The following is a 22,920-nucleotide window of genomic DNA, read 5'->3' on the forward strand; positions in this document are numbered from 1 at the left end:
GTACCGAGCATTTCTGCCTGACTATTATATGCTTTACCAAAAAAATTCCTGTTTTTTTTCCTTTAATAAGTAAACCGCGGTCCAATATTAAGTGACATTTCTGTGTTCGGGTTCGACCCAACCGTGGTAGCCGCTATCTCGCTCGCTGGGGTGCTGCTTAGTATTCCACATTCAACTACAGTAGACCTGGTTTATTATGTTTTCAGCCCTTTTAGATCCATGGCTTTTATTATTTACAGAGAATATGTTAAACATGATCATATTATAACTTTGCAACCGTAAACTGTATATGTAATTTGATCCAAAAATGTGTAGTTTCCAATTGTTCTATTATTTGTTCCTGTTAACCATTTTTAATTATATTTTGGACATAACCTTGATTAACCTTTATATATATGAAGTATGTTAGGAGGGCCATATGAATTGGGGATCCGGCTTGCCTGCTCCCTCTCCATGCTCCCATCCGTGCTCCCACTTCATCCTACGGCTGTTCTTTTTCCTTTTTCTTTTCTAATCTAATCATCTCCCCCCCTGATTTTCAGGGGGTGGGCCGGGCCTTATTTTCTTCCAATCAAATCAAGCCACGTATGCGGGAGCACGGATGGGAGCATGGGAAGGGAGCAGGCAAGTCTCGTCCATGAATTGGAGGGAGCATGAATGATCGGTTTCAATGGGCATATAGGCGTAATAAAGAAAGGAGAGAATAAAGAGCGTGATCAGTGGGAATAAAAAAGGAATGAAAGATTCAAAAAATAGAGAGAATAACACAAAGGAATTGGTATTAATACCAAGGGTGTGGCATGCATGCAATGCAATAATAAAAAAGGAATTGGTATTAATCTCCAAGCATATGCATAGATTGCCTAAAACACATTTAATATAATACTTTAATTGAGATTTTTCTCACGACTTGCCACAATTTCCAAACATTTCTTCAACTTCCAAATAATGCCTTGGCACACTAGTAGAAAACAGGGCTTTGGTTCGGCCAGAAAAGAGCATTAATCCCGGTTGCATTACGAACCGGGACTAATGTGAGTATTAGTCCCGGTTCGAGCGGCTAGGGCACCGTACATGCATTAGTCCCGGTTCAAATGGGACCTTTAGTCCCGGTTGGTGCCACGAACCGGGACTAAAGGGTGCGATGCCCATTAGTACCGGTTCGTGGCACCAACCGGTACTAAAGGTTAGACCTTTAGTCCCGGTTCGAGCCACCAACCGGTACTAATGGGGTTTGAGGCATTAGTACCGGTTCGTGGCACGAACCGGTACTAAAGGTCCCATTTTCAAACTCTACCCATCCACCCCCCCTTGGATCGCCTTTTCAGTTTTGTAAAAAGCTAAAGAAAATGATAAAAACTTCAAAAATTAAAATCCTTCCAGATGTAGTTATGTTACTATATGTACTAGTTAGGAAAATTTAAAAACTTAAATTTGAACATGTTTTGCAAAAAAGTGTAGGGAAAATGTAAAACGGCTATAACTTTTGCATACGATGTCAGAAAAAATGTATAATATATCAAAATGTTCAGCACAAAAATCCGCATCCGATTTTGACGGCCTACGACCTGTTTGCAAATTTTTAGAATCCTCAAATTCTAAAAGGAAAAAAAGTTATAATTTCAATTTTTTTAATTTTGGTTAAATCAGGTCAAACTTTGGTCAAACTACTTATTCATGAATTATTAGTGTTACTAAATAATTATTCAATAATATTAGTGTTACTAAATAATTATTACAGATTTTTAGAATTTTGGTCAAATCTGGTCAAACTGTGGTCAAATCTGGTCAAACTGTGGTCAAACTATGGTCAAACTACTTATTGAAGAAATATTAGTGTTACTACATAATTATTCAAGAGTATTAGTGTTACTAAATAATTATCTCAATTTTTTGAATTTTGGTCAAATCTGGTCAAACTATGGTCAAACTGTGGTCAAACTACTTATTGAAGAAATATTAGTGTTACTAAATAAGTATTGTTTTTTAGAATAATAGTTTCAAACTCAAACAGTGAAACATGTGACTTCATGCTCAAGCTAAACTCCTGAGGGTTAATAGGATTGACATCTTTCTATTGTCAGGTAAACAACAAGTACAGACTTGGAAACGAGGGGGAATAGAACCCAAAAGTTAAGCGTGGTCAGGCTGGAGTAGTTAGAGGATGGGTGACCGGCCGGGAAGTTAGATGATTTGGAATGATGATGGGTGATTAGAGATTAGAGGTTAAATTGAGCAGTGATGAGGGGTGATTAGAGATTAAATTGGAAAATAATTCAGAAATTTGAAAATTCAAAAAAACAATTAAAAAAAATCAATTTTTTTCGTAAAAATACCTTTAGTACCGGTTGGTGTTACCAACCGGGACTAAAGGTGAAGCTCCACACAGCGGCCACGTGGACGGCCTTTAGTCCCGGTTCGTGTAAGAACCGGGACTAAAGGGGTGAGGCTTTAGTAACGACCCTTTAGTCCCGGTTCCAGAACCGGGACTAAAGGCCCTTATGAACCGGGACAAATGACCCTTTTTCTACTAGTGGCATAAAATAAAAATAAAAATTAGTCTTTTAAAGATAAGAATCGTCGTACAAAAACCGTACCAAAAGTATTGTATGTGTAGCATGCTTCTTAATGTACTACCGACATGAATTTCTGCCAGACCTTAGTTTGCGCCTCTTTGCCATGATCGGACACAATTCAGATGTTGTTGGGCCGTGTTAATGGATATTTCAGTGGACAAGTCAATATCTCTCCCGGTGTAACACACGAGCATATGTGCTAGTATGTTATAGTCGAAGTTGCAGTCTTGCACGGTTACTTATCGTTTTCGCAATTTGTCTTGTGCCAAATAGGAACGTGGGCCTTGTATTTGCCGATTTTAACGTGATCTCTTTTTAGGGGATATTTTTAACACGATCTTATTTTTTTAGTTTTTTTTAAACATGATCTGATGCCCACACACTTTTTTTAAGGCCAAGATGCGCACACACTTGTGCCATGCATTCTGCAAAACCCCCGGTAGTTCTCGTTCGGCCCATGGGCCATCGTCCCTAGATGACTTCAATAGAAATCGTCGGCTGCCAAATTTCTGATCTGCAGCGAGGATCCAGGAGGAGAGGTTTTTGCTGGCAACGATGAGCCGGAGGTTTCTGTACATGGCGGTCGAGAACTTGTGTGCTTCTCCCGTCTCACACACGCTCCGGAAAAAATCCAAAAAAATAACCATTTAAAAAGCCGAAAACGCATGCGAAAAAATAAAAAAAATATCGAAGGAAGCACCCAGAGCGCGACATGTGGCGGGCAGCTGAGAGCGCATCAAGTGGCGTTGATCGTTGTGAGGCTTTCGAAGGAGCGCTCTTCAACTAGTTGCTCCCGAGAATCCTATACGGAGCCCAGGTCGTCCGCGAGGGACCTGGGGCACACACCCCCTCGCGCGCTGAGCGTTCGTATGCGCCGGTCCATTTTCCTTTTTTTTCCTTTCCTTTTTCTTTCTTTTTTCTTTTTTTTCTTTTTCCTTTTCCTTTTTCTTTTTTCTTCTTCACCTTTTCAATTTTTTCTGCCAATTTTCTCTTCAAAATTTTGAACATTTTTCTGTTTTTCGAATTAAAAAATGTTCAATAATTCAAAAAATGTTCAGCAACTCCAATGCTTTGTTCTTCAAAATTCAAAAAAATTTCATGGAATTTTAAAAAAAATTCATCAAATTCGAAATGTGTTAGTCGATTTCTAAAAATGTTCGTCAAATTCAGAATTTATTCATTTTTTTATGCCAGATGTGCTAAAGTCCGGTTCTGTACATTGATACTCTTCAATAAAGCCGGGGTTTACCATTCCTGAAGGAGGTTAATTAGATCGTTCATGGAGTTCACTTAGGTCTTGTTTGGTTCATAAGTCCTAGGACTTTTTTTAGTCCCAACTTATAAGTCCCAAGTCCCTAAAAGGTCCCTATCTGTTTGGTTCCTGAGACTTATAAGTCCCTATAAGACCATATTACAACTATAAGTCCCTATAAGACTCTCCTTGAGAGTCTTATTTCATAAGTCTCAAATGCCCACTTTAAGTCCCTATAAGCCCCTCCTGTTTGGTTTATATGGGACTTATAGGGACTTTTTTAAGTCCCTAAACCAATAAGTCCCTGGAAACAAACACCCTCTTAGAATAATGACTACTGTACAATGACTAGAATCACTATAAAAAAAAAAGCCGGGGTTTACCGCTCAAAAAAAAAGAACCGGCGGTTTCTGTACATGGTGGTCGACGCCGGCTGCCCGTACACACTGCATGCACCGCATCCACCCGTCACCCTGAGTGCTTTGGAACAGTCAACACAGCTACTGGCACCGTTACTTTGTAACCGACGCACTCAGAAAAATCCACAACAAAACTGGCACATACTAATAAGCAAGATCGAGGCCGAAACTCAAACAGCATTTCACCAGACATGGCTCCGATCAATTGACTGACATTCATACGCATGCCAAAATAAATTGAGCTTCATACGAGCATCCAGTACCAGTACCATTATTTTGATTCCCATCAGAACTGTCAAGCTAAGCCAAGTGTAGCCAGCCCGGAGCCGCGCCATTAATCAGTAGCTTTGCGCGGGCCTCCGGCCGACATCACGGCGGAGACCTGCAGCACCGCCATGTCGCCAGGCGCTTCGTACACGGACCTGGCGTAGAAGGCGGCTTGCCAGAAACCGGGGCCGGAGCCCATGGGCAGGAACCTCGCTCGCCCCTCGTCACCGAGCCCGAGCCCGGGCATGACGATCTCCACCATGCCGTTGCCCCCTGCCCCGGGGCGGGAGGCCAGGAACAGGGTGGACGCCACCGCGGAGCCGCCTGGCGGGAGGCTACGCAGCCTGGCGCCGTCGTAGTCGGTGAGTACGTGGAGCGAGAGGCGGCGCCGTATCGCCGCGCGTGGACAAATTCGGCAGCATAACGTGTTCGTTGGATTAAGAAATGCATCCGCAACAGAACCACATGAGTGACACGCAATTTTGGCTACTAAGTAGAAAGAATGATTGAAACATGAGCGAAAACAATTTGGCACCAAACATGCATGTCAGCGTGATCACAACTGCACAGTTTCCTGAATAAAATTCTACACGACAAATCATCATGACACTTTGTTGCTAGTCCATTTGATTTTGAATCTATGCTAGCGGTGTCATATAAATCCACTCTAGTCTACCATTTCCTAACAACTACTGTGAAGCGGTTTAATCCCTAATATCAATGGTCTCTCCAAACAACCTTGCATTGGCTTCCTACTAACTAATTAAGATACCGAAGAAAAACGGATCAGTAGTCATGCATGCATGCAGGCACTAAATAAATTCATATGCACAAACTACTTCTTTTTAGGTTCCTAACCCTCATTTCCACAAACTACTTTTTTTAGGTTCCCAACTCTCCTTCACGGAGTTCACTTAGAATAATGACTACTGAACAATGACTAGAATAACGGCAGTATACCTACATGCTCCACTTCTAAGGCATGCCTACATGTTGTTTAGTATTTTTCTTCCTGCATGTATGCATTATGCAAACTCAAATAGGTTCAAATGAAAGAGGAGTTGAATTAAACAAGGGATGAATCATGACTTGTCATCTGCTTATTGAGTTCTGATGATGTTTCTTTCTGAAGATACATTAGTTGTTCCTAACTCCTGCATGCATGCTGTTAGAAAACTCAAAGGCAAAATGGCATAACACAGGGATAGTCTTGGTAGTGTTTACATTGGGCATCCAATAGTCTTGCACCCACTCTTAATTATCTGTTCTCATCTGAATAAGATAGTTTTGCTCGTGCAAAAACAAAATGTTATCCCCATACAACATGTGGTGACCTGCTGCAGCCAACGTGCATATTTATGTCCATCCTAGTACAGAGTTTTTACCTAGCCTCGCACTGCAGCGTTTAGACCAAGAGTCTGGTACACGGTCTGCACACACTCTCATGATTGTTGGTTTTAAAAGTTCAGGTTTCCATACCGGCCAATAAACAAATAAACCCAGTTGGTCGTCGCTGTGATTTAGAAATAATCGCACAATGAGGCTGCTACCAAGGCATCAAACAACCGCTAACACCAAGAGATTGGTTGATAATTATTGGTGCCCACTAGATAATTACTAGGTTCATTTCTTCCTCAATCACGACAATGATTGTCCACAGTCCAAATTTAGTCAAAGAAGGTCAAATGGATGCACAATAGTGCCATCACAATTCAGTTATTAAGTTCGATTTTTAGCTTTTGAAACATTTTGGTCGCCACATAGCACCTGCACCTCTCTACTGAAGATCGTCCGAAGCATTTAAACATTTTTGAAAGACTGAGACCTAAACAATTGAATCATTTGTGTTAAGGAAATAAATGTTTCCTATTATAAAGCATGTAAAAGGTGATGGGCCAGGTGAGTTTGCTGTCGGTGCAAAGCAAGGGGAGATAGAAACATGCTTCTCTTGCATATTTTCTCAATTTTCCAAAATAGCAAAACTGGCAATATGCTTTCCTCTTAAACCATGTCCATGATTCTTCCAGATTTTGCTACGGTGAAAAGCAAATATAAAGTTTCCTTTAACTCAGCTCCCTCTTTATAAGGGACATCACATTCACGTATATGAATAGGTAAAAGAATAACAAGGCCGCGGTAGATGTATAGAAGGAAATGCCACACCAAAGATTGAACACCCCCAGCAGAAACTATGGAATCACGATCTCTATTGTCAAACGACAAGTACCACAACACCATCAACAGCTTCTTGTCTAATTGAAGCATGAAAAAACAATTACCCAGTTGTTGTAGTTTGAAGTTTGTGGCATGTAGTTCAAAAGCTTGGCACAAGTCAATGGTCGCTCGACAAAAGCAGAATTATACCTGACAACTTCATTGGCAGAATGTGTTAGTTGCACCAAAGCTTCAAGAGCACCTGGCTCCTGGCCAACAACAACATCATTGGTGCTTATGTTGTAACCATGTGCAGCTAAATAAGTTGAAGCTCTCTGTGCATCCTGCATGCAAAAGGATACTCGTGTTATCGGAAAGATAGCCAAACACTGAATTAAATTAGATTGTATATTGAAGGAAAAAACAAAATGGAAAATATATACAGGGAGCACCAATATAGGATCCAGCCAGTAGACTAGTAACAATAGGACACCACCTTGTTTCTTATCAAATTCGGTTGAAGTGTTTTTATCCCCTATCCTTCACCTCTAAATATTACTGACCATAAGTTGATTAAGTTCCTTCAGCATGTCACTTGACATCTCAAAAGTAACCATACCAGATTACTGGAAATAGCAGGTCAACACCTAGATTTGGGATCAAGAAGAAAAAACACAAAAGTCATCACTAGCAAAGATCAGCTTGTACAGGTAAGTTTCCGCTCCCCCTACAGGTACAAATGCCAGAGATCCTCTCCTGTAGATCCTTGGTCCTTGCCAACAATAGGAAAGGTGCAACAAAGTCCAACATTCAAGAAGATTTGACCGCATTGATGGAATGCTGTATCCAATACATAAATGTGGGCAAATCAAACTAAACATGCACATGTTTTTTTTCGTTTCACTGAAATTCAAGCCTATACCAAGATAATAACCCGACTAACAACCACATCGTCGACAATCCAACTGTATTTATAGTATTACAAACTAGATATATGTGGGAACTAGTGCAACTTAATTAGGAACACAGTAGGGGTAAGCTCAAGTAAGCTAGCAGAAAACCCAAATGATATATGTGGCGGCCTCTAATTTCGTGGTGTCAGAGAAATGCATAGCAAATCAGCCAAGTCTTGCACGCACCTTCAGATATCGTACAAGCATCCTCTATGTGTAGGAATTAGCGGAAGGACATCTCCATAGTGCTCTTGCGCTACCAGCGAGCGACATCCGCACCCTCCTTGTTGTCAAGGGTGCCATGCTCCTCACCTTGTACAAGGCTGCATAACTTGAAAGTATTAACTCTTTTGACTTTTGCAAGTAAAAATACAATGGAGGATTCATCAGAACTAAAAAAAAAACATTGAGCACTATATAAGAAACCAAAAGGAGAAGATGGTGATCGTTTTATGAATCAATGGGTTCTATGAATCATTGTAACAATATTGAGCTCAAAAAAAGCCATAAAAGCTCCAAAAGCACCTATTTAGGAGCTTCTATGGCTTTTTGAAAAAGCTGTAAAAGCAAAATCCCAAACAAACAGGGCCAAACGGTGACACCGACTCTTATTCCAGAATCATCACAAGAAGCACAAAAATCAAACCAAGGAAGGAAAGGTCATACAGGATCCGCAACTGCTGGTCTTCACCACCTCCGATGGTGCTTGTGCTGGGCAAACAAGAAGATGGTGCTTGTGCTGGGCGAACAAGAAGATGGCTGAACCCCACCCAAGGCAGGCATGAGAGCGGCGTTGGTTAGGCAGGCAGCGAATCCTTCCTCAGCGGCCGGTCCTGTATCCATCCACCTCCTGTGCTGCTCGCCGCAGCTCATCCTCCGCAGCGGACGGTTCTTATCTGGACAAAAACAAAAATGTTTCAAACAAATGTTGGTGCTTATCATTAAATAAAATGTGTAATCGTATTGAACTACACAAGTAGTGATATGAGAGGTGTTGTGGTGACAAACTAAGTAACAGTAGTTGGTGTCTGCTAGAAAGCTTTTTTTTCCTTGTTTATATCTACAAAACAGGGACTAATGTTCAACTAGAAAGACATACATTGAGATGCATCAATTGTTTTCCATCCAATGTAATGCATTCAAGAGAGAGATCCAAAATTAAGTGTTCATTATGCACAAACAAACAGTGAGAAATTCCATTTTGCTTGAACCAATAAATGCTGCATATTCATTGATGCTCTAGTTTTAGTCAAATTAAGGTTAACCATGTCCGCACAAACTGAACCAAGAAATGATATGTTTTGAAAAATCTGTGCAATTGCACATACACACAATAGCACATGATAGTTTTCTAACCATATGTGCAATTGCACGTACAGACTGAAGCAAAAACAGGTCATAGCTTTAAGGAACATTGAGATAAATAACTAAGGTGCTCTCATCAGCAAAGGAAACACACATAATCTTTCAAAGGACAAATGTTGAGACTATGTTTGGACAAATATTGGTCAACTCATCAAGGACAAAGTAAACTCTGCCATAATTAATAGAACAAAAAGAAATCTTACATGACAAGCTCCTGTTCATGCTCTTCTTGCAATTGCTTTCGTGTTAGGAAAAATGAAAACTTTGTATGTACAGCAAGCATTGAGACTAAATAGCTCTTGAATGTCCTGAACATATGCAAAGAATTAGCTATATTATCCAGTAGGAGTAAGACCTCCAGCAAGCATTGACAGGAAAGAGATTTCATTAAAAATGGCAAGGATATCAAGATCATTACACTTTTGCAGAAGTAGTAGTGTTTGTTCATTCTGCTGCGTGGCTGTCCTAAACAAAACCCCCTTGAAAACCTGAAAAACAAATAGTATTATGTGATTCAAAGAAGGACAAGTACAAAACTACAGCTAGAGGTTTCACACGAAAAACATTGGAGTAGAAGATTGTAGACCATATTTGAACATGCAATCAAGACATCATCAACAGTACACGACCATAAGGAGAACACTAGATCAGGAAGTGCGCTGTTGGGGTACCTAGGCCAGAACCCATGGCTTAGTTTCACAGATGTACACGAACCCTAGGAATTAAATGATCACCTCATGGGGTAGACGAAATCCTCTAAATCAGCACTAAGTTTGAGGGCTAAATCTACTAAAACGGTGACACCGACTATTATAGCAGAATCGTCACAAGAAGCACAATAACCTTATTTCAAGTTTGCTTTACACTAGAAACAAAAGCACACAAAAGATGATTGATTCCTGTACATCATGTATGCGGTATGAGACAATTACGACACCCCATCAATGCAAAGTATTACTAATACCTTCATGTGGTGTCAACTCTCGGTGGTGCAGAATGAGACAATTATTTGCCATCTATCTTTTGTGCATAGGTCATCTACAAGATGAAGCTTCCAGGAAATGCCATTCTAGGCGAGGGGAAGCCAGAAAATCAGAAGCACGCAATAATTTTCACTCGAGGCAAATGTCCCTGAACTATAAATATGAATCAGGCACAGCTTGTTGCTCTTGCTGCTTGAAGGAATTAGTTCACCTCTCTTTTTCGTTCTTTTATTCCATGCTATCAATAACAGGAGAATTACATGGAGGAGACTCTGAAAATGAGAATTTTGTTGGAAGAGTTTCTGGAGAACATGATGGTGTGAGATATCCATTGATACTTGGGAGTATGGGAGCATATATTTACTGGCGGTTTTTTTAATTGTCATTAATCACATTATGTACCTCTGTTACCACTTTGGATTATTTAACCTGTTAGTGCAATGTTTCATTTTGATAATCTTGTGATTTTCCCTCTGGACCTGTGCAGTGTTTCGTCCCTTGCATGGTTCATGTCAAATCAGGAGACGAGTTTTGTGACCATTGGACAGCGTGGGCTTGCCAATCCAGTGAGATGTTTATCCTAGAGAATCTTGCACACTTGCACAACATGTCATTGCGATATCTTATACCGAAAAAGGCTTTCGCCCCGCTTTACATATAAAGCAAAGATCAACAACACCCGGTACAAACGCACGCCACAACACACACACCCAAGGCAGGATACATAGGCGCTGAGCGCAGCAACACCACCCCTAGACAACCACTACGAAGAGATGAAGCCGCATACAGCGAACCGTGGACTCCAAGGCGGCACCTTCAGGAAGGATACGACACTGGCGCGCTGCCACTGCCCGATCCGAGGATCAGAGTTTCCCCCGGAGCCGCACGACGGGCAATGAGAGCTGCGACGACGCCTTCAAGAAGGGAACGCGATTCGCCGTCGCCGGTCCGTCTGAAGATAGAGCAGGTTTTCACCCCGGCCAACACTCACCGCCACCGAACGCCACACCCCGGCTGCCACGCCGCCAACACGGCCATGGCCACCGGGCAGCACCAAGCCACGGGCTCTGCCCAAGAGCACCGTGCTACCGCCACCAGGGCCGCCGCCCCGGCATCCAAGACCTTGACACCACCGCCCCCGAGACCCGCAGACGAGCGGAAAGGTCCCACCTTTCGCACCCCTAGTCAACCCCAGCGTCGAGACCCAATAGGCCGGCCAGCACTGGCATCCATCGACCCGTCCTGCAGCCTGAAGCGCGAGACGAGCTCGGCCCTGCAACACCGTGAGGAGGAAGAGGTCAGTCCTGCTGCATCGTGCGCGAGACGAGCTCGGTCCAGCTGCACTATGCGCGAGACGAGCTCGGTCCTACTGCACTGGGCACAAGACAAACGATGGACCGCAGCTGGGAAAGGGCCAACCCTTTGATGGGAGTAGCGACTGGGCAATGAGGAGATGAGGCGAAGGATCACATGGTCCGAATGCAGACAAGCCGACGCCGGAGAAGCCGGCCGCCGCCACAGACAGATCCGCCAAGCCATCATGAGGTCGCCACGACATCGGGAGGCCACCACCAAGCGCCGGACCTCCCCACGCCGTCGCCCACGGCCGAAGCAACGGCCACGCCCAGCCGCTGCCCTACCCGCGTCGTCCAGCAAACTCAAACCGCCGGAGCCGCCAAGCACGCACCGCCGCCGGCCGAACCCCCTAGCCAGATCCGGCTGGATCCAGCAAGAGGCCAACCTCGCGCCACCTCCTGAGATGGGAGCACCGCAGCCGCCCCGCCGCGGGATCCAGGACGCTGGCGCACCGCCACCAGCCGGCCACCCCGCAAGCCCGCCGCCTTGCCGCTGATCCCTGCGGCCGCCCAGCGCCGCCGCTCGAAGAGGCCGCCCCGCGCCAGCGTCCCACACGAACAGGGGTGAGAAGGGCCCCGCCGCCGCCGCGGCCACCAGGCTTTGCCCGATAGCGTTCGCCGGCGGCGGCGGGGTGGAGGGGAGGAAGGCGGGGTCGAAGGAGGAGACGTCTAGGGTTTCCACCCCCGGCGCACGCAGGCGCGTCGCATGAAGGGAGGGGCAGGAGGGGAGGGTGACAGGCTAATTCTATTTACTATGATTTTGTGATATCTTATATTATCCTCCTCCTTGTCTTACAAAGAATCGACGCCACCTATATATAATGTATGAACTAGCCATGGCATGATTTCGTGATCAAACGACCTAACCTATAACATGGCAATTCTACTTTTGGCATCACAGACTATGAGCGCAACAACCCAAAAGCCCAGAAATTTTAACTGCCATGACATGAGCACATTGAGGCAGCTACTCGATACGAAGTGAACGCAAAGGCTTTGGCCATACCGCGGGAGCCCATATTTCTTCATATTAGAACGCTACGAGGGTCACTGCGAACAGGGAAAAGGAAGTATCACGTTCTCTTTCTCTCCCGGCGTGTGATTGTGGAGGAAGCGGCTTGGTCTTGGGTGGTGGCGTCCACCTGGGCAGAGAGAGAGAGAGAGAAAACAAGATTCATTAGTGACTAAGGTGGTAAAAACAACAAAAGCCACTGACTTGGCAAGTTTGAACCTTCAATATGGCGGCATTCCATCATTCATGAAGTTATGACGGACCCAGACTAGATAATTTCAGTTAGAGTAATCTCTTTTCTTTCAGTTAAATGCAAATTGACAAGTACAATCATCCACAGTAGAGAAGATACAAATAATCTCTCAGATTGTCACATAAGCAGAACATCATCATCAAATAAACCATCAAATTCTCAAAAAGAAATATTGGACAGGTGCACAACATAAAAAAGGCCTTCAGTTTCAGTTAAAGTGGACCAGAGTTCAACATAATGTCAAAACTGTACAAATGGAAGGATGGGTGATCGCTAAATTGCAGCCTTTGCAGCCACAATAACTAATTAACCATCGTTTCACAAAATGTGATACTGTGACTAACTGGACAGATTACAAAGGTTAAGTAATTAATTAAGTATGCAAACAACAAGAACAAAGGGAACAAACAGTATGAGATGTCTTCCTAGTATGAGTGCCCATTACATGAACGAGGGACTTACCAGAACCAAGGATGATGTAGCCACCACTACCAAGGATGTGGCTAAACCACTGTCATCGTGCTGCAGGGAAGCCGAGGTACATGCGTGTAATGTTTCCATTACTATGGATAGCCCATTTTTGTCAAACTCGCTGAGATGGACGAAGGTGACCCGAATTCCTCATCAGCAGTTTCCTACAATCGAGAGGAGAAAATCATCAAATTTAAATTCTTATAGAATGCCATTATGGAATAGGTAGGATTGTCATTTACAAGCAATGGCATTTTAAAGGATAGGGTTGTTTTTAACATGTTATGAAGCAGGTAGGATATAACTAAGATAAAATACTCAGTATACTACTGCCATTCATTTTGTCATGTGTATTTTTGTTCTACCACAGGGATCAAGGAAACCACTAGCAGTAAAGAAAACAATCATGGTAGGGCAGCCATAGATTTATTACCTTGGAATATGAAATAATACTTAGTATGCAGGCCTCATACTCTGATCTAGGATTGCAAAAATTAAAATCATATTTTGAATCAGAGCAGGTGACCATAACATGAACAGAACAATAGGCAGCAAACTGAGATGGTTTGCCATCTCATGGCTTATAATTAAAAGTGCATTTATTGGGGTATATCAACCATCATAACACTTGCAAGGGATCACAAGTAGAAGAAAAATATAAAACGTGTCATCTTCTCGCAAAACATAAATTGCAATCCTACAATACACAGTCCAAAGGCGGGTGAGGAAAGTAACTCTAACCAAAGGAAAAGATAATCCGTGGCTCTCAACTAACCATGGCTAGCATAATGCCAATACAATAATATATGGGATAACTCAAGCATATTACGGTAGAGGGGGAAAAAAGCTCAGGCAAGAGGACATAATACTCAGACCCAACAAGCAGAATCAGGATATCGATACCCACTCTAATAGAACATCATAAAAGTCAGATAAGCTAAAAGCTCTGGATTATTGAAGGTATCCCCTATTACCTGGTACATGCCAACTAACATGAATGATTCACTGCTTAATCATAAAAATCATGCCATTTTACCAGATAATATACCAAGTTACAAGGTTATACTGTCAACTAACATGAATGATTCACTGCTTAATCATAAAAATCATTAAATAGAAACATAAACATGCACTTCTGGTTTCCAAAGAGTTTTGCTATAAACAGGTCATCTTGCTATAAGGAAAGATAGTTCCACTATTTCCAGGGGAACATGGCTCCTTAAGTCCATCACTTCCAGAAATGGAAATTATATAATCTACTGTCTAATAGAACATCATGAAAGTCAGATAAGCTAAAAGCTCTGGATCATTGAAGGTATCCATCTCAGTTTCTAAGAGTAAAATAAATAGACCAGGACCTCATTGCCTGGTCTTTGTCATTTTACCAGACCATACCAAGTTACCAACATATACTGTGAACTAGCAAGAATGGTTTACTTCTTATCATACAATCATTTTGAATAGAACAACAAAAAACTGCACTTCTGATAGCCAAAGTGTCTTGATCATAAATAGGTCATCTTGCAACAATAAAAAGATACTTCCACTCTTTTCAGGAGAAGATGGCTACCAAAGTGCATCACTTTCTGTAATCAAACACTAACAAGAATTTAGTCCTGTTATGTTCTGAAACAAAAAAAAGTTCACCATGGCTATTTTGCAAGAGGAGTTCACCATGGCTATTTTGTAGCCGATGCCGAACACCACTGCCCCCGTCCTACATCAGCGGGGCCAATGGAAGACGCCGAGGCCGGAGACTGAGCCTACCACCGCGCACCTTGCCTGGCACGATGAAACCCTTCTCCTCTGCATCAGTGATGATGTTGTACCATATCCTGCACAAGGACAAACCAGCACCAGCATTTTAGTTGAACTACATACTGAGCTGCATATAAATGCCGTACATGAGAAATCTGAAGCTTTACGAGACATCGTTGTCGTTTGTTTGCTTTACGAGTAATTCACACAGCCTAGTTTGCTCTGTTTTTTTGCAAAATAAAATAAAAACTAGTTGAGCTGTCAGCATACTGCATCTAGAAGGTAAACAGTGACAGTACAATGTATAAGAATGCAGACAGTGAGAAAAATGGAATCCTTAGACTAGGCAGATAATGTTATATCAGGGAACACACAAAGCAACCAACTTAATGCAGATTTAAGAAGTAATTTCAAATGCAAAAGGACACACTCGAGGAATACAACCAGCAGATGGAAAGGTGCAATATCCAAAACTGCACATCAAGATGATCCAATTGACAACAGGTAACGAGTACGCATCAACATTCACTTAGACTCCAGACTTGCATGAAACTGGACAATACAAATCCATACTTACAAAATCAGTGATGCAAAGGTCCTATGCTATGGGTCCAAATAAACTTGCACATGAGAAAACTACAGGAACAGTCAACACCCAACAGTTCTATTGGGCAGCTCCTCACCTCTTATCAATGCTTTATTTATTTGTTTGACTGCGTTCATCAACATGACTAATTGATTTGTTTTGCTTAACAAAAAAATTAAACAATTAGCGATGTTAATATTCCCTCTGCTGTTGTCCTTTGTGACCCGATTACGAAGGCTCTCTTTACAGGATTCCTTGCTGTGCGTAAATCACCATGGCAATTCTTCAAGTGTCAACATTTTCTACTCTCTAATCACAGAAAAAAAAACCCTAGGATCTATCATCACGAACAGCAAGAGGTAGTGGGAGAGGGAGAGATGCATGCCAGGGGGAGGGGAAGAAGGACCTTGACGCACTCCAAGGGAGGGGGGAGGTGCGGCTGCCATGGGATTGGAGCTCCATGGCAGCTTTGATGTGTTGGTTCCCGTCGGCACTTGGGGCCAGTGGCCCTTGTTCTCCTCCTCCATCGCCGGGATCCTCTAGGCAGCAGTACCAAATTAACGTCCATGTTGTGTTCTTAAATGAAACCTAGTCAAGAGTCAAGACAAGCGCAACTTTCAGGAACGTTAATTCTTATTTCCATGCGTCTACCAAAAAATTATATCAGCTTAACAACTAGTCATGCAAAGGTGCAATAGATACAAATAAACTTGCACATCAAAAACCTAAAGAAGATGGTCCAATTGACAACAGGTACGCATGCAGGTTCTCTTAGAATCGAGACTTCCAGGAAAGTTGTGAGAGTATAAATAAAACACAAACTTAAAAGGTCAAATGGATTCAAATAAACTTGCACACAAGAGAAGTAAAGAAAGCAGTCAATACGACTAGTCAGACCGCACTCAGATATCACCACCGACCTGCAATTAGTCATGCAGAGTTGTACGGATCCAGTTATGCTTTCACATCAAAAACATCAAGGTCTCAAAGATCCAACATAACTCACAAGCTACTGTGCCGATTAACACAGCAGCGCAACATCACCATATACACATCTAACACATAGTCCTTAACTGCACCTAGTCAATAGTCAAGACAAGCTCGGCTTTCAGGAAAGTTAATGCGTAGTTACATGCTCGCCTACCAAACAAACAAATTGTACCAACTTGACAATTAGTCATGCAAAGGCGCAATATCCAAAACTGCACGTCAGAAACCTATACAAGATGATCCAATCAACGACAGGAACATGTACACATCAATATTCACTTAGACTCGAGACTTGCAGGAAACTCGACAATACAACTCAATAAACGACTAGAAATTTTCACTTAGACTCGAGTTTCCTGCAAGTCTGAAAAAGGACTTAGACGAGCACCACTAGCTACATGTTCTAAACATAGTAATGTCATATCTTTAGTCCACCACCCAGTGTCTAGCTATTTTCATCTCAGAGCAGTCAGGTTCATCCTCAAAAGTAATAATAACATAAAAAGAATAGTCAGTTTCAGGAGCTTTTCCATCGCAACGATAGCAATTTATTCAAGATCGGCCATTACATGGCAGGCAAACCTCAAGAGATCATGGACATATCGAGATCGTCGATGGTACAAAACCTCACACGCGTCACAAGCTTTGGGCCCAGTTTCTATGCAGTGTACGCCACAAGATTTGTGAAACATTCTCAAATTTTGGCCACAATATGCTGATGTCATAGGAAGTCATCATGCCAAGTTTCATGTTTTGAAGACCTTATTTTCATTTATTGGAATTAAAAAACCAATAAACTCCACGTTTGGGGTCGAATCTTGGCACACAGATGTCTGCAATTCCTTTCTTTTCCATGGATAAGACCAAAATATAAACTAAAGAACACAAATAGAATTTCAATTTTGCTAACCTTTTCATGCACTTGCAGTTCAAGTTTTTATTTATATTGATAAAATGCCTAAAAATTTCGAACATCGGGGTGCCAAGACTCGACCCCGATGTGCTAACCTTTCTAGGCATTTTTCGGAATTAAAAAACCGATAAACTCCATGTTCAGGGTCGAGTCTTGGCACCCCGATGTTTGAAATTTCTTCCATTTTCTTGGATATGGCCTATACATAGACTAAAGAACACAAATATGGGTTTTCAACCCAACTTTGTCATATTTTTTCATCCACTTATGGTTCAAATTTGAATTATATGCACTAAACACCTAAAAACGCACTAGGTGACTATATAAGGAATTTGAGAAGGGGGGGGGGGGGGGGGGGAGGGGGAGAAAAGAAAAGGACAATGCAGAAGACAATATGGCATAAAATGTAAAAGAGTAAACTCATAATGTACGAAGGAAATTAAAAAGAAGAATGAAGTACAAAAAGAAAAAGGCATAAAATGTAAAAGAGTAAGCTCATAATGTATATAAGGAACTCTACAAATCATGTGTTTACCAAGTGGCACGTGGCAGGAACTCGGCAAGCATGTGTTTGCTGAGTGCCACGTGTCAGGACTTCGACAAACGTGTGATTTGCCGAGTGTCGTCCTTTTGCCTAGTGTTTTTTCGACAAAGGTCATGTTTGCCTAGTACCCAATGGTATGCATTCGGCAAACAACCTGATACTAGGAAAAGTTTTAGATTCCACTTTGCACTGTTGCAATTGTTCTATAGACATCACTAGTACAAAACAGGGCATTGGTTCGGCCCTTGTAATACCTTTAATCCCGGTTCGCTCACGAACCGGGACCAAAGGAGGCAACTGTCCCGGTTCGTGAGCCCAGGGGGCCGGCCGGGCCACGTGGGCCATTGGTCCCGGTTCGTCTGGACCTTTTGGTCCTGGTTCCACGCACGAACCGAGACTAATGCGCCTCGCCCCTGGCCCATGACCATTAGTCTCGGTTTGTGCCACAAACCGGGACTAAAGGGTTGGTCCTCGTTGCGGTCAGAGTTTAGTCCCACCTCGCCAACCGAAGGGCGCTCACACCGGTTTATAAGCCCGTCCCTCTCTGCCTTGTTGATCCCCTCTCAAAGTGAAAATAGATGCCCTTATACAGGGAATTTGACCTAAATTCAGAGTAAATTTCTTTGAAATTCATAGAAATTTATTATGAATTTAGGTTGAATTCTCTCTATAGGCGCATCTATGCTCATTTTTTTATGTTGGGGTTGGCGATCTTTACAGACTTTTTGTGTGTTGAATATGCACCATTCAAAATCAAGACAAGAAAATGAAATCCCTTTGTAACACGTGAGTTTTCGTCCGAAACCCTGATATTTCGAAAGAGATTGTCCATTTTGTTCATGAAGTGCATCCAGCTTTTGCCGTAACCCTCTCAACTTTTTAGCACATGCTATGTGGGTGAAATGATGATACCATGCCAACTTTCAACCTTTTCAGAGCTCATTTGTAGGGCTTTTCAATTTCAGGGTCATTTAGCTCAAAACAATCCGTCACTGCATGAAAAATAACAAATGAAGTCAGAAAGGGTTGAAAATTGATGATGTGGCTTTGAATGGTGCATTTTGAACACACAAAAATCTGGAGTTCAAATAAGTTCAAGAAAATGAAATCCCTTTGTAACAGATGAATTTTTCTCCGAAACCCTGATACTTCGAAAGAGATTGTCCATTTTGTTCACGAAGTGCATCCAACTTTTGTCGGGACCCTCTCAACTTTTTAGCACATGCTATGTGGGTGAAATGATGATACCATGCCAACTTTCAACCTTTTCAGAGTTCATTTGTAGGGTTTTTCAATTTCAGGTTCATTTGAAATGCTTTTCAATTTTAGGGTCTTATAGCTCAAAATAATTAGTAAATGCATGAAAAATAATAAATGAAGTCAGAAAGGATTGAAAAATGATGATGTGGCTTTGAATGGTGCATTTTGAACACACAAAAAGTCAGGAGTTCAAATAAGTTTTAAAAAATAAAATCCCTTTGTAACAGACGAGTTTCCGTATGAAATCCTGATACTTTGAAAGAGATTGTCCGTTTTGTACACGAAGTGCATCCAGTTTTTGCCGTAATCCTCTCAACTTTCTTGCACAAGCTATGTGGATGAAATGATGATACCATGCCAACTTTCAACCTTTTCAGAGTTCATTTGAAATGCTTTTCAATTTTAGGGTCTTATAGCTCAAAATAATCAGTAAATGCATGAAAAATGGTGCATGAAAAATAACAAATAAAATAAATAAGTAATTAGAAACAAAATAATATAAACTTTATTAAAATATATAAGTAGAAACAAAATAAAATAAACTTTAATAAAATTTATGAAACTAAAATTAACAAAGTATTTTGTTCAAAACATTATAAGAAACCTCTAGTATTATTGAAACTAAAATTATATAAAATTGATGCAACTAAAATTATCGAAGTATTTTCTGTTCAAAATCATTAAAAGCAAAAAGAATTTTCATAAAGAACTTTTTTTGTTAGAAACTTTAATAGCAAAAAGAATTATCATAAAGTAAAATAAATAAGTAATTAGAAACAAAATAAAATAAAATAAATAAATTTTTTGTTGTAAGTAGAAACAAAACAAATAAATAAAGCAAAAAAGAAAACAAAAAAACAGGCAAAAAATAAAAAAACATGCCACCTACTGGGCCACCACGGCCTGAATACGACTAGAAACCCATCGATGGGCCAGGATTCGGGCCCGCAGAAGGCCGAGTAAGCCCATCAGGCATAGCAGTGACAATTAGGCCCGTAAGCCTGCAATGGAGAGGAGCTCGAGAGGGGTGCGGCAGTGGGGCTTATAAACCACTGCGCCCCTCTCAACTAGCGAGGTGGGACTAAACTTTCGACGCGGGCGCAGCAGCACAAGGCCTTTGGTCCCGGTTGGTGGCACCAACCGAGACTAAAGGTGTGCATTGCTACCGGTTCGTGGCACTAACCGGTATCAATGCCCCACCTTTAGTCCCGGTTGGTGCCACCAACCGGGACCAAAGGCCGCCGGTGGCACCAACCGGGACTAAAGGTGGCATTGGTACCGGTTGGTGCCACGAACCGGTACCAATGCTCTGGGTATATAAGCTGGACTTGTGAAATTTTTCATTCAGTTCGTCTTCTCCGCCCCGACGACGCCGCCAGGCTGCCCCTCTGCGCCTCGCCGTCGCTGTCGTCGCCCTGCCTCCGACACCGTCCCGCGCCGCCCAGACGCCGTCGCCGCCCCGCGCCCCCTGCCTCCTCGTCGCCCGTCGCCGCGCCCCTCACCTCCGCCCCATGCCTCCTCGTCACCCATCGCCGCGCCCCTCACCGTCGCCGTCGCCGCCCCCTGCCTCCTCGTCGCCCGTGGTCGCGCCCCTCACCGTCGCCCCCGTGCCCTGCCTCCTCGTCGATCGCCGCCCCCTTAGTGAGCTCATATGAATTTTCCTAATTTAGATGTGTAGTTAATTTAGATGTGTAGTTAATTGAGTTGTTGTAATTTGTTCATAAATGAATATGCAAAAGTTAGAATTTTTTCTGTTCATAGATTTTTTTGTGATATTATTGTTGAATATGCAAATGTTTGTGTGTTCATATATATGCAAAGAATATGTCAATTTTTTCATAGAATTTTTATAATTTTTTCCTGTTGTAATTTTGTTCATAGAATTTTTATCTTGTTCATAGAATTTTTATGATTTTTTTCTGTTGTAATTTTGTTCATAGAATAAGAAGAGAAAGTGTTTAATAGAATTAGTTAGAAAAATAATAGAACTAGTTAAACTAGTTTATTTTTAGTAAGTACTACTTTATTCTATTTATAGTAAGTGCTTAGTAGTTGAACTAGTTTATTTAATAAAACTAGTTTATTTTACTATAGAAGTAGTTTATTTTTAGCAAGAAAATTAATAGAACTAGTTTATTTTTTTAGTTAAAGCAATTATTCCCGCATCGACGTCGATGATGCCAATCCCGCATCCTCGTCGTCGACTCGGCGGAGGAGGCCGGCTTGATCAGAAGGGCCATGTCCGGGACTGGGCTCCGCCGGGCTAGTTTTGGGAGGTGCTACCTTCCGGGGGCGTAGGTTGGTGAAGAGCCAGCCCGTCATTGACCCGATCCTTGTTTGGTGGCGGTCGCGTGGGCCAGTGATGGTGCCGAGGCTTCTGGACACCGCGGAGGTGGTACGTCACCGTGTCAGCGAGGAGGACGAGCACGTCCGTCGCTACATGGTTGCGTTGGAGTGCATGTTTGACAATACCTGGCAGGTTCTTCAGGGATCTCACTGGAGCTATGATCCTGTGATGGTTCCTTCTCTTTGGGTATCCACCGCCCGCGCCGATACTCGTCGGGCGCTACGGTTCTAGCTATACTAGCGATGCTATATGTATGATAGTATTCGAGGTGTATTAGTGATAATATTCGACGATGTACGGACGCATGGAGATGATGTAGTTTTGCTTATAATTGAATGCATCCTAATTTGAATACTACTTTATTTTGTGATTTGATTTTTCTTATTGAATGCTCAAATTGGAAGACTACTCCTACTTTGAATGCTAAAATTGGAGAGCACTATGCAAGGCATATGCATATGATTAGTTGATAGCTTATAGGGTTTTTGTTTTCGCAGAAATCTAGGAGCCCCCCTCCATCATCCCCGCCGTCGTCCCCGTCACCGACCCCCTCCGACCTCGAGGTCAGACCAGCCACGAACCGGTTTTAGAAAGATAATTAAACGATATTTCGAGTTGACTTTAAGTCTATTGAGTCTCCACCATATATGAGAGGATGAAGAATCCCGACTGTTGTCGTGGGGTAGCTTCTCCTTCGTTCCCGTGTGCTAGACAATTTGGTGTAATGCACTCGGGAACGAAAGGAAGGAGCTACCATCACCGACGGTCGCAAATGTCTGAGAGGAATCAGTGAGGGAGAGTTCCACCATATTATATATGAGAGGACGAAGAATCCCGACTGTTGTCGTGGGGGTCGCTTCTCCTTCATTCCTGTGTGCTAGACATTTTGGTGTAATGCACTTGGGGATGAAAGGAGGAGCGACCATACCAACGGTCGAATGTATACACCACGTGAGCTGAGAGTTTTCAAGAAAAGACTCGACAAACCGATAGTCAACCCGTGATGAATAATAATGATCTAACTTAGATTTTTTAGTACATATATTTAATTATAGACGTTTAATATTTGAATTATGAACATAGGAAATGTCGTACTCGGACGACGAAAGTCTCCCGTGGGAGTGCGACTGGTGCCACGACGACCGAGGTCTGTGCGACAGGCCTCACCTGGACGAAGGTCGGCGCTTCAATATTAAGCTGGAGGAGACCTTCGATGTTGAAACGGTACGCAACGACGACAAGTGTTATTTTTTCGTAATTAAGCACGACTTCAACTATTTCAACGTGTACTTTTCATCTTTTACAATTCGACTAGCTTATCCCATGCCATGCAAGACGCTACGTCTTGGAGAGGATGGGTTTTGAAGACCATGAAAGTATGAACATAAAGAAAATTCACCTAAGGACCCATCATGATATAGATTTTGAAGTAAATTTGTATAATTCTGAGAGCGTAACCCAT

General features: G+C 42.4%; 1 long non-coding RNA gene across 1 annotated transcript; it reads right to left on the reverse strand.

The window, feature by feature from the left end:
- Nucleotides 1–4,427: 4,427 nt before the first annotated feature.
- On the reverse strand, nt 4,428–13,224 carry LOC123494328 (uncharacterized). The gene is made up of 7 exons (XR_006665072.2): nt 13,052–13,224; nt 12,331–12,466; nt 9,405–9,474; nt 9,190–9,294; nt 8,288–8,517; nt 7,808–7,944; nt 4,428–7,012 (listed from the first exon to the last, which is right to left on the reverse strand). It is a non-coding gene; the product is annotated as an uncharacterized lncRNA (long non-coding RNA).
- Nucleotides 13,225–22,920: the final 9,696 nt, after the last annotated feature.

The sequence above is a fragment of the Aegilops tauschii genome, chromosome 6 (assembly GCF_002575655.3).
Source record: "Aegilops tauschii subsp. strangulata cultivar AL8/78 chromosome 6, Aet v6.0, whole genome shotgun sequence".
In the NCBI taxonomy this organism is placed as follows: Eukaryota; Viridiplantae; Streptophyta; class Magnoliopsida; order Poales; family Poaceae; genus Aegilops; species Aegilops tauschii.